Raw genomic sequence first — 13337 nt, 5'->3', positions numbered from 1 at the left:
TTAAACCTCTGTTCCAAGCCAGGTGCTCAGCAATGAGGCTACATCACAAGCTGGGTTGGTATCAGCAACACGTGGTTGTTAACCCAAACAACCCTATAACCAAATAATAGTAGCTTAGCACAGGTTACTGAAAGTGGTAGTCCTGAAGGGAATGAAATGGAAAAACAAAGTCATGTAAGTATATGAAGTAGAGGCAGGTTCTCTATTTAGAGCCAAAGTCTTGATATAGAAAGCGAATGGAAGATATGAATAAAAGTTGAAAAAAAAATTCCTTGAGCTAGTAGAATACCTAAAATGACAGGGAACTTCATTTTTCACATCTCTACTCCAGATATTCATTCTGCTATTTCTAAATGTAGACAAGGCTCAAATCAGTGGAGAACAACTTCTTAGTGCTGAAAGCCACGCTCAAATTTGTATAGAGATGTCAAAACAGGGAACAGTGAAAATGAGTTGCTTAAAAAGATTTTGATTAGATACAGATGAAGAAAAATATTGAAATAGTAAAAGTATTTAAAATTCTTCCTCTGTAGCTTTTAACTTGGAGTTGGATAGCTTCTTGTTCCAACATCCTGACAGGATCTTTTGAGAGTCATTAATATTAAACAAATCCTTCAAATTCCTAAATTAAAGAAATGATTGGGGAAAGTATTGTCAGATCTTCTCTTTAGAAAGGGAATACCTGAGAGAGATAAGGGAGATATACTGCAGTAACATAGAGCATGCAGAAAGAAGCATGGGGAGAAGAAAAGATTCGAAGAAGCACAGGAGTGTTAGTCCGTACAGCTATAAGTGGAGTATAAATTGAACATGCAATATTTTTGCAAAAGGTCACTAAGTACAGTTTTATAGTTACCTTCATTTTCCATGAACCATGAGCAAAGCAGACTGCTTTCCCTTGAAACTAATAGCTCAATCAGGAACAATTTAAAAACTGCTCCTACTCCTGCATATGCTTGATTTGATAGTTATAAAACTGACCATTTACCATAACATTCTAAATTTAAAATTTTACAGCAAAAAGACAGTTGAAAGAACTTTTGGAATTGCATGAGATTGCTGAAGTGAGAACTGTATCTTGTCCATTTCTAATCGGAAATAATTTCTACAGCAGAAAAGTACTTAAGCATTTATTTGTGTAATAGCTTCTACATTTTTTAATAACAAATATATTGTCACAACAATGAGCTAACTAGTGACTCATTCATGTGTTTTCTGGGTGTCTGCTGAATACATCTGGTGAGTGTTTAATGTGGGCTTGAAGGGATTGTATAGCTTCAAGTTAGTAGAAGCAGAAAGGAATTAGCTTAGCTTCTTTTTCCATCTTTCACTTGGTGCCAAGATCTTGCTGGTAGTTTGAAATATGCAGTCTTCGAGACATTTCAATAATTGTATCAAACAGTAGGAAAAACAAAACATACAGACAAGCTGCCAAAACAAAACAAAGGAAAAATACTGTATCAAGAAATGGAAAATTAAGGCATTAAAAACAAATTATTTATTTCTGTAAGTTCAGGGTAGAACGATATCTATACAACCATAGTGACAGGATGAGGGGAAATGGCCTCAAGTTGCACCAGGGTAAGTTTAGGTTGGATATTAGGAAACGCTTCTTTACAGAAAGGGTAGTTAAGTACTGGAATAGGCTCCCCAGGGAGGTGGTTGAATTGCCATCCCTGGATGTGTTTAAGAGCTATTTGGATGTGGTGCTCAGGGATATGATTTAGCAGAGGGTTGTTAGAGTTAGGGTACGATGATTAGGCTGTGGTTGGACTTGATGACCTTCAAGGTCATTTCCAACCTGGGTAATTCTATGATTCTGTGATAATAATTGCCCAAAAACATGCTTGGGAGAGAAGCCATCATCAGCCAGTATTATGCTTAGTGGAGAAACAAATGTCAACCAATATTAATATCTGTTCTACTAAAGGGATGGAAAGCATCATTTTTTCTTCTTTTCTTTTTTCTTTTTTTCCATGAGAAGTGTGAGTAGAAGTTGAGTAAGGGAACAGATACCTGGAAAATTTTTGATAATTATGTGGAACATTTTATGTGCTTTCCAAGTGCTTAGATCAGGGGATCCTTTATGCTGGCTGCTTCTGCTGGGATAAGAAATGATGAAGCAATTTGCACTTGTAACTTTCATGCTAACATCTTATTAAATAGCCCTCAAGGACAGTTTCAGAAAGGTTAAGCAGCCTCATAAGCACTTGCACCCAGATCATCTTGACAGAGGAAGGAAAAAAATGCCATATGTTTAGACTTACATTGCTTTGAAAACCCGTATCAGCTACTGCTTCAGTATGACTGCTTCAGCTTCACAACTACAATAGATTGTGGAATGGTATGTTAAACAAGGAAAAGAGACAGGTTAAAAATAGCCTTTTCTTCATGAGTGGTTTAATTATCAGCCATTAATTTCCCCTTCCAGTTTATCATATATAAATAAGAGAGTAGGACAGGAGCAAGGATCGTGTTGAGAAGCAGCTCATTCTAGTCTTGTCACTGAAAGAAACAAGCAAATAGCTGTACTTAGAAATCAGAGCACAGTTTGGCATCTGAAGTGTACAAGGAATGGGAAATCCCGGATGGAGGAACAGACTCAGTTCTGGTACCTTATTTTCACTTCATTTTTTTTCACCACTTGAGATCCAGATATGTAATTTGATCAACTTGTTAACTCTCTCAGAATGTGATCAAGAGGGAAATCCATGGGTGACTGAAGAAATGGAAGTCAAATTTCACAGAAAATTCCAGTATTAACTACCTTTATTTTCATTCCACATCATATCCTGTAGCTCAACAAGAGGGAAGGGCTACAGCACTGAGGAGCCAGCTGTGTTGGATACTTGGCTAGCTGAGTCAAACTGACCTTGTGGGAGACAGTGTGAGTGAACTACAGAAGCTGACTTAGTCATATTGATTAATATTGATACAAACTTAATTTGAAGCACATTTTGGGCCAATACATTTTAACATCTATGTGATTTTTTCAGAGGAATTCAACTGAAATGCTTTGTTTCCCATGAAACTGTTTACAATTAAACTCTTATCCTGTGTTTTAAGAGAATACCCCATCAGAGACCCTAGAGCAAAGGGGAGAAATTGTTTCTTTTCTTGTTAAAAAAACACGATTGAAACATAGCATTGTTTTAGATCAAAATAATTCAACTTTTTCAGCTTTTTCCCTCTTAATAACTGGCAAAGAGTAAAGCAAAGACCCAAGATCACTGAGAACAAAACACACTCTCTACTTTGGCATCTAAAAATTCTATCCAAGCCAACTGGGCTCCCTGACAGACACGCAGCTGTTATTATTTTCTTGGGAAGCAAAAACTGGTGTTTGGAGAATGATGTTAGAAAAGGAAAAATAAATCAGCATTCATTAATTTTCTGTGTAGCTCTGTTACTGAAAACTGTATGTGATATCGTGTCACAAACACCTACACTACAAATCTTGTTTTGCATACGTTCTTTTAAGTAACATGTCTAGTAAACAGTGATTTAATTCTCAGCTCTTATGACAGAAAAGTGATAAAGGAAAGGACTAAAACTATTAGGCACATTTTCCTCCCCAACTCCCATGCATTAGCCAGTAGAATATTTAATATCTGATATTTCTACAGACCCAAGTGCAAGTCCTATAACTGTGCCTAACTGTACAAAGGCAGAGGTGAGCTTGTATCTCACAGAGAATACCTCACAATACTTGAGGTAGATGCCTCAAAATCTTACTGTGGTGAGTATATATCTTTTATTGGTGAGTATATATCTATTATTGTTTGCAGGATCATCTTGTCTTCTGGCATTATGTCTGTATCAGGCACAAAGCATTTCTTATTTTGTAAGGAAAAAAAAAATATCACTCTCTCCTTTGCATTATAGGGAGAAAGGAAACATATGGTATACTATTCATTATATCAGAGTAACTGAGATCAAATAAGCTCACCTCGTAGTGGAAAAATGATTGGTTAGATCTGTGGTAGTAACCAACTCTGACTATTTTTCTTTCAGAATATTTCATAAAATTTAATCAAAATATAACTTAAACTTGCCATGGTTAGCAGCTACTTCCCCTCTCACCACAGAGGGTCAGAAGGGAGAATGGGAAGAACAAGTATATATAGTTCTGAGCTAAGGACTGTACACGCTGTTCACCTACATTGTGAAGTTTGCTGTCCTTAACTCTGCAGCATATAAGTCAGCTACAAGGTCAGGGGAGACTTCTGCTCTTACAGTGTCTGATCCATCTGCTTTGAAAGAGATTTCAATGTTGTTTTTGTTGTTTTTAGGGATTATTTGCCACCTGTAACAGTGAGTAGCCACTACCATGGATAACATCAGGGCTGAGCACTCAGAACCACACAAGGAACAAGTGGAGTGCTTCTGGCCCTCAATGCTGCTGATGTACATAGAAATCAAAAGACAGGTCAAGGAAAGAGTGAGACACTACCAATAGTCCCTGGTGTCACAGGTTACCTAGATTTACCTGTGTCCGTGACAGGGGCAGCCACCCCATAGGGCCCCCAGCCCAGAAAAGAAGGGGAAAGGGAAATGGGAAAAAGAACAGCAGCAGCAATCTAAGGAAGAAAAAAGTTATTTTACTAAATACGATATCGGAATACAAGATAACACAATATAATACAATATGATTGAGGCTAATAAATCAAACAAAACAGAGAGTCCCCAAAAACTGAGAGGCCTACTGTGGGATATGTAGTTCTCCTCTGAGAGCTAAGTATTCGGGACGCCGCCATTCCACAGAACTGGAGCATGAACCTTCCAATGATCCATACTGCACATGATGTTATGATGTGGAATATTGACAGCAACACCACAAAACCATGACACATGGGCAGAATGAATCTTGTTGGTTTTTGCTCATAGAACATAAACTCACCCCAGAGAAACACTTCCTTCCAGAAAATGTTACTGAAAATACAACAGTCCCTTTAACACTGAATATAGACAGTGAAAATGAAATGTGGTGAAAAGCAGATCAAAATAAAAGCTAGCCTTTATTTTCATCTGATGCAATTTTTTTTCAATGAAACCAAGCAATACAGAATATAGAATTTCATTTTACCTGGAATTTTTTTCTAACATGTTTTAATTACTAAGAATTTGCATTGTTAAAAGCTTTTGTTAAAAGCAGGATAAAAATAAATAAGTGTAAAAAATAAGGTTTTAAGGATAAAAAAGAACAATAAATCAGGCTAGCTTTCAATTAGGAAAGAGTTGCAATAGGAAACTTACTCAAAGAGTTTTCAAGGAAGATCTGAGATAATCCAAAGGACTTCAGCAGCTTTTATCTATCCTGATTTTATGTTTAAGGTCAATTGTATAGGTTCTTAATCCACTAAGTGGTGCTGAAGAGGACATGCATTATCAAACCTGCATAAGTGACCGACAAAGCCATCATGGGAGAAAAGGTTTTTCTTACATCCAATTGACACCTCTTCTGTTTTGAGTCATACCTGTGGTCTCTCACACTGCCCTGTGCTCCTATGTAAAGAGCCGGGCTCTGTCTTCCTCATAATGCTATCCAAGGTATTATACATGTGCATCAAAACCTGTTTTCGGCCTGGGGATTGTGTAAAAATATGCCTTTTTTCATACTGTTAATGTAATCAATTTTCCAATTCACTGAAGTGTTTATTAAGATGACAAAAATAACAAAGAGTAAGTCTGACATTTCCAGAGAACCAAAACATCAGACTGCGAGATATTTAGTGCTATTTGGTTAATTTGTTAAAACCTTAACCAAAGCCAATTTTATTTATAGTGAGGAATGATATTGTATCTTTTCTACTCATCACGAAAAGCAGTATTGGAAAATATAACGTGTCATGAAAACAAACAAACAAACAAAAAACCAACAAAACAATCAACATACTGAATATTAAAATTAGATGTTTTACTGAGGGAATGTATTCCAATATATTACCATAAAGTTTCATGGTATACAATCAGTCCAACAACACTGAGACCTAAATTATGTTTCTCTGGTTGAAAGACTACTGTGAGTCAAGAAGGCAAGAAGCTGCCATGATTCAAGCTTTGTTTTACCTGTGCTTGCTCTATAATTCTCCAAATGCCAGCCATCTGCATAGTTTTGCAAATATTCGGATTGTAATTCTATTCTGCAAACTACACAAAAGCAATAGAGTTAATTCTGAGACACTAATTTAAGCTTGTTACAGTTATGATCAGGTATTATAGTTCAGCCAGTCTGTCTATGTTCATGTGATGAGCTGACCATTATGTCTGTGCATAGATGTGTTTAAGCAAACACACCCTCTGCGTGATCCATTGCAAGCTTTGATTAACATGTTCCCACTAATTTAGCATAGCTGGAATAGCGACACCTTTGCAAAATAAAATATAAACCATTAACTTCAACGGTGGGTGTCTGTGTTTTGGAACAAGAAAATTAGACAAGCCTCAATGTATGCTGTTTAATTGAGTGTGAGTAGAGAGAGAAATTATATGTACTGAACCAAATTTGGACTGTTGTTGACTTTTTTTCTGTCACTGAAAATGATGGGGATGAAAATGACTTACAACCAACCCTAGATTTTGTTTTCTGAACAGGCATCATGTTGGAAATTTTATTAACATTTGTAGACAAGTGGATCAAACCTTTAATTTTCTGCCTGCATTTTGCATTTTTAACAAATTATTCCTATTGCATTTTCCTGCATATGTTTATGACAAGAAATAACAATCAGTAGTTGTGAAATAATTACTCCATTGCTTATATGTTTACAAACAGAATCCATGGCTGGTCTTCAGTTTAGAAAGATGCGTAACAACTCAAGGTGATTAAAGTAAAAAAGGAGAAAAACCTTTACCATGGAAGACTACATTAAAAGGCTAAAGAAGAGGAAAGCCATGGAATGGTTTGGGTTGAAGGACACCTTAAAGATCTTCTAGCCCCAGAAGTACAGATATATTAATGTGAACAATAAAGAGGAATTAGCTGAAAACATTTTAAACATGCAAGAGAAAGAATACTATTTTAAGTTCACAATGAATGTAAAGCGAGCACTGTAAGAAAACCAGTCCTTCTAACCTATACATAACAAATGGCAAATATGACAAATTGAAATGAAATGTAAATGAAGGTGAGAGTGATAAAAGATATATGAAATATATAAAAACCAAGCCCAGGAAGGTATTTTAAAGTATTAGAATCACTACAGTCTAACTGTATCACAGTAGTGCCCAGCTTTATAACTACAGTGTGAGGAGATTTACCAGCTGGAGAGAATTCAGAGGGAAGTTGCAAGGCCAGAAAAATATCTCTTAAAGTTGGTTCATGAAAGATTGAATTATTTATTTATTTCCAAGTAGGTTAATAAGATTTAATAACAGCCAAGTAGTCCATAGGAGAGCAGGGTCTGATACTCAAGTATCAAATCTGCTGTAAAAACAAGCAAATGAACATGAGCAACCACAAGAAAATAAACCCTAACAGTCATTAATTTAAATACACTTTTAAAGAAAGATCACAGTGACACCACAGAGCTGAAGTCTTTCAATGTAGTACAGTATATACATTCAAGTTTTCAATAAAAGGCAGCTTTTATTGGGTAAGTGTTCTGCTCTGAAGAGTGTTCACTTATATGTGAAACTCATCTCTACTATCCACCTTTCAAGTCCTCTCATTAAGCCAGATTGGAGGTCGTCTGAATTTCTCCAAATAAAGAAATAAATAAATAGACACCCACCAGCCCCAAAAAAGAAAATCAGCAACAACAAAAAACAAACAAAACAAAAAAACACAAGCAATTAAGTTACCTTATTTATTATTGTTTAAATAAATAAATAAATAAATAAACGCCTTTTTTCTTCACAAGGAGCACGGACTGAGAAAGGTCTGTTTCATTTCAAGCCCCTCTAGACAGGGCCCTTCCCAAAACCCTTTGTTATCACCTGTTATGACATCTTTTTCCATTTTCTTTTGCAGAACTTTGCTAAAACAAGCAAATAACAACAACAAAACCAACTCAATTGTATCAATCTTTAGCCTCTACTTAAATTTTTTGCTTACACTGCTGTTTCCCTTAAGCAGATATGGAAGTGGCTCATCCCAGCTGCTTTTTTTCCCAGTAGTTGAAAAGGCAGCCTCTGGCAATGTGACAATGCTCAGCTTCCTGCAGCTTCATCCCAGGCTTTGCCATACAAAATGCTTTTGACTGGCTGGAGCAGAAAATCAGTCACATCTGTTTCTGCTTGGAATATGATGCATTCAGTGAAAAAAAGCAGCTGAGATATTTGAAAATGTACCTTACATGCACAGCTGTCCACTAGTGCCTGAAGTGCCTTGGATGAAGGATGTTGCTGGCTTTACTACTTCTCTCTATGGAGTGAAACAGGAGCACTTCAGTGGTATATGCCTGAATTTACGGGCAACAAAAGTATGAGGTTTTTGCACAGCTTTAGGTTAGCAGTATTTTTAAGTGGAATAAATATAGTGTCAAGTTTTGAAATGTGCTGGCAATACTAAAAGTTGATGAAGTGTTTCTTAAAAATTTCAATTGTTTTCTATTGTTCCGTGGAAGAAAAACACATCCTATATTGATTTATAAATTTTCCAAGTCAACTTCTATTTCAGATGTTTAGAACCTTAATTTTTTTCAGGTAGAAATTACTAATTCCTGCTAAATAATTATTTTATGAAAGAATTTGATTTCTTTTCCCCATACAAAGTACACAGAGTTCACTACATGCAAGAAACTTATCCTTATTTAGAGACTAAGGGGGTGGAAAGAAAGAGAGAAAGCTCGTCCACCTGCTTTAATCCATCTGTTAAAGTACCTGCGAACAAGTGTAATAGCAGCACCACATGTATGGGGAGAAAACTAACATTAAGGAACTGGCAATGGCGAAATGAGTTTTCAAATCTACAGAAGAGAAAAAGGAAAATGAATGGAACCTCATTTAAATTTTCACGAATTGAGAAGAAAATGTAATCTCAAAATGAAACTACAGTTCTGTGCAATTGAAATTGTTACAGAATTACCTTTATGCAGCCTTAGAAATGCAACAGAAAAGCATTTTGACAATTACCTTTATATGGCTATGATCAGACTATTGGTAAATTTAATGATCTGTACCCACCATTAGCATCATCTGAGCCAATGTAGCTCATTATTTTATTTAGGCATACACCCAGAGCAGTTTATCACTTGCTGTGTTTCAGTACTCGACTCTTTCTTGAAAGACCATATAAAACAAAACCCTTCTGGAGGGAGCAGATTAAGGATGCGCATCAAGTTTTGCCAAAGATAGTATGCATAAGCAACTGAAACACTGAAATCTCGGTCTGTACTTGGGATAATTATAGCAGCACTTCACAGAGTGTTAGAATATGTCTGAGGAAAGCTGGATTAGCTTAAAAAACAAGGTGAGAGTCTGTAGCCAGAGCGTGGAAGTGACAGCATCAAGTTTACATGGCACAACTGAAGTAGTAGTTCTCAAAGAATGTGCGAATGTCCAGCATGTGGGACTTCACTATCACAGTGATGTGGCAGCAGCCCTAAGCTGCAGCAGAAGCATACTTGCATCCAGCAGCCTTTACACAAGAAGTTGCATCTCACAAGGCAGCAAGCCCCTGGCTTAGCACGGCACCACGTTGTCCATGGTCTGTGTCTGTCATGCCACAAGTTGTTGGTGCTTACACATATCATATATTGAGTTAAACTGCAATCAATGCTATAGTTTATCTCTCTGTATAATACCTGACTACAGGAATTCTCCAGAAGTAGATAAGCACAGGCATAGGTGGCCACTTCTGCAGACTTAATCTCCAAAGGGAAAAAAGTGTGTTTTCTTGCAAAAGTACAGGCAGTATTTAAGAGGCTCTGATAATAACCTCCCCAGTAGGCTGGCAATTACAGTTAATTTCTTTCTAGTTTTCAGAAGTTTAATGCTTCCTGGTGAGGTTTTTGATGCTTTGTTTACATGATTTCGTCCTTTCTCAAGAAAGCCTGCTGTTTCATTCCAGTGTTTCTGTAAGAGACAACAGCACATAATGCATAACCCAATTAATTTCATTTTCACTAATGATAGCCTTCAATATTAGCCTCTACTCAGCCCTTATATTTTATGTAGTCCTGCTGCGTTCAGAAATATGGCATGAACATATGAAAGGATAAGCTCAATAAAACAGGCAATGGACTTTCCATATGTGTCCAGCATACTTAGGTTTTCAAATAAAGCATATGCTTCATTTTAATGACGCTTATTTGACAAATGAGTACACAAAGACATAAAGAAATGAAATTTCTAAAAAGACTTACTGTGGAAGTCTACCATTAAAATAATAACAGCAGTAAAAGTGGAAATTTTCTGAATAGAATGCAAGGTTAGAGAACAAGAGAGGCTAAGGATTTGAACTTGCATCCAAATGACAGGCAGTTGTCTATTTTTGAATAAAGTTTATTCTAGCTTTTCTTTTTCCCTTTTGAAAATTCATTTTCATTTTAATATAAGAGGAAGAAAGCTGAGTCAGAACATCACTTTTTTTATTATTCAGTCAGAATTGCTGTTTTCTGTATTAGCTACTCAAAAATATTTGGGGAAATTCTTGTTCAAATTGGAAAGTTAAATACATAGAAGGCTCAATGAAATATACTTCAACCAAAACAAAACAAAAAAAACCTTGATACTAAAATATATCCAAAATTAATGTTTATCTTTTCCCTCCTTTTACTTCCAATCTTATTTACATTTATTTTATTTCATGTTCAGCCTGAAACAAAATATTTCACTCTTTTTCATTTGATTGGTGTTCGTTAATTTCTATTCCCGTCACCCTATAACAATAGTAAAATAGTAAGGAAAAAATATATATTCAATTTCAATTATATATTCAAAGATATATGATAAAAGTAATTTCTTATGCATTTCTTCATATGAAGAATAAGATTTCTAGGCAATCACGTCAATCAGCTTTTAATCTCACCTCTCTTGCACAATTGTCTAATTCAAAATTGCATTAAATAAAACACACCATTCGTTCTAATTGAGCTTTCATAGAATCAAAGAATCATTACAGTCATAAGGGAGCCTTAAAGGTCATCTAGTCCAACTTCACTGCAATGAACAGGGACAACTAAAGCTACATCAGGTTACTAAGAGCCCCTTCAGCCCAACCTGAAATGTCTTCAGGAACAGGGCATCCACCATCTTTGGTCAACCTGTTCTGTTGTCTCACTATTTTCTTCTATCCAGTCAAGATATACCCTCTTTCCATTTGAAACCATTTCCCCTTGTTCTGTCACAGCAGACCCTGCTAAAGAGTCTGTCCCCTTCTTTCTTATAGCCCCCTTTTAGATGTTGCTCTCAGGTCTCCCCAGAGCCTTCTCCTCTCCAGACTAAACACATCCAGCTCTTTCAGCCTGTCCTCGCAGTGGAGGTGTTCCACCCCTTGCATCATTTTTGTGGCCATGGTGGAGATCAGCAGTGAACCCAGTGGGTAGTTCAATGGTGCCATGAGACATGGGCCCTCAGGGCACTTGGACAACATGCAGCTGGCATAGTGCAGTGGGGAGGTCAGCTGGGTACTCAGCTACTGCCACCAGTCATGTCAGATATCTCCTGGGGCCCTTAGAACTGTCACCAGATTATTGCTGATACTATCAGCACATCCGCTGGAGTAGCAACCTGCGCTGAGGCAATTAAGAATCCATTGTAATTACTTACAAACTAAATTGGTTTGCTATTTTCAGTTTAATTTAAAAGGGCAGAAGGAACAATTACAGCTGATTATATTGCTATCTACATAACCTCATTCAAGCAGACAGCTCAAATAAAAACTGTGCTTAAAGTGAGATTGAATGACTTAACTTTCCCCCTCAACACAGAGTCGACCCAGAAGCCTCCTTCCAGCTGCTATCTCACCCCAAGGGATCTCTGCTTCCATAGAAATTAGCCTTGAGAGTTTTCAGACTCTGAAGTTCCTCGGATTTTAAATATGTGCAGAATTACCCAGCCATAACCTCGCTGGACAAATATCTGACATTTAAGCATGTCGTAGTTCATGGAGTGCATTCCTAGAAGGGATAAGCCTTGTAGGCTCTCTATCACAGAGAGGAATGAAAGAGCAGAAAAAGAGCAGAAAGAGCCTTTCTTTTGATACATGAGGACTTCTTATCCTTGGTTTGAAGTCTACTATGACAGACCCCTCAAATTTCCTGTGGTTATTTGTTCTGCTTGACTACATCGCTTATGGTCAGAGCATCAAGACTTCTATTATATTACTGTCAGTCAGCTGTTGTATAAGGAAGCTTTCTCTATCATCCTTACTAGCTATGTATTGTCATGTCTATCAGTTCCTGCCTCTTTCTGATCATTTCCAGGGCCCAAAACCTCTGTGTGTTTAGAAGTCTGCATTTTTTAGGGTTTTTTTGTTTGTTTGTTTTCTGGTGCCAAGTGCAAGTAATTCATAAACAGTTTAAGAGGAAAATATTTCTTAGTATTTGCTCAAAGAATTAGATGCTACTTATTGGTCGTGCCAAGAAAACTTGCCAACTTGGGATGAGCAAAACAATTTATATGTAAAATAACCAGTAGCAGCAAATCATGACAACAGAATAATTATCTGATACTCCAGCTGTTATGCCTAATGGAAACTTTTTTTTATTATCCGTCTATTCTCATTTTGTAATTTTCTTCTTACAGGAATAGTGTATGTAACATAATAACCAAATGCAGGAACAAGCAATTAACACTTGACTTTACATCATTCTAAAAGTTTCCTCATACTTGCCAGTTTAAACTGCATATGAACGGATGGCCTGGCAAAATTGGCTTTTCAAAAAAGACAGAGTTAGAATTCGAATCATAGTATCATTTCAGTCATAAGGGACCCTTAAAGTTCATTTAGTCCAACTTCACTGCAATGCACAGGGACTCAGAGTTCCCTCAGCCCAACCTGAAATGGAAAAGCATCCAAGCAAGATACCTAACAACATTAAATCTTTGCAACAACACACTGGCTACAAGGGATCAAAGTCATGTTGTTATATTTTATATCATCACAAGCTAAAATTCATCTGCCACCGATTTAGGTTAAAAAAAATTACTTTGCTAAGTCTGTGTTTATTTTCAAGTGTTATCTTTTTTTATGGATAATAAATCATAGATGTATGAAGCTGTTTATGCATATGTTTTCAAAGACATTTATAAATAAACACAGACCAATGCATTATATATAAACTATTACATTTAAAGTATTGATTATCAAACCCCACAAGATATTTCTCTGGTAGACTCTCATCAACAAAGGGAAACAAATATACTGAATTTCACTGGCTCTCAGACACACA

At 36.5% G+C, this 13337-nt stretch overlaps 1 long non-coding RNA gene across 1 annotated transcript in view; it reads right to left on the bottom strand.

Annotated features, from left to right (window-relative positions):
• Positions 1-9128: 9128 nt before the first annotated feature.
• The window catches only part of LOC107310164 (uncharacterized), a 30354-nt gene continuing 26145 nt past the window's right edge, over positions 9129-13337 (bottom strand). The window contains exon 3 of the long non-coding RNA XR_014942536.1: positions 9129-10017. This is a non-coding gene — a long non-coding RNA (uncharacterized LOC107310164). The remainder of the gene's footprint in view (positions 10018-13337) is intronic.

The sequence above is a fragment of the Coturnix japonica genome, chromosome 2 (assembly GCF_054131305.1).
Source record: "Coturnix japonica strain WE chromosome 2, WE-NBRP24, whole genome shotgun sequence".
NCBI lineage: Eukaryota > Metazoa > Chordata > Aves > Galliformes > Phasianidae > Coturnix > Coturnix japonica.
The sequence above is the reverse complement of the archived record's forward strand: the minus strand, read 5'-3'. Positions and strand labels throughout refer to the sequence as shown.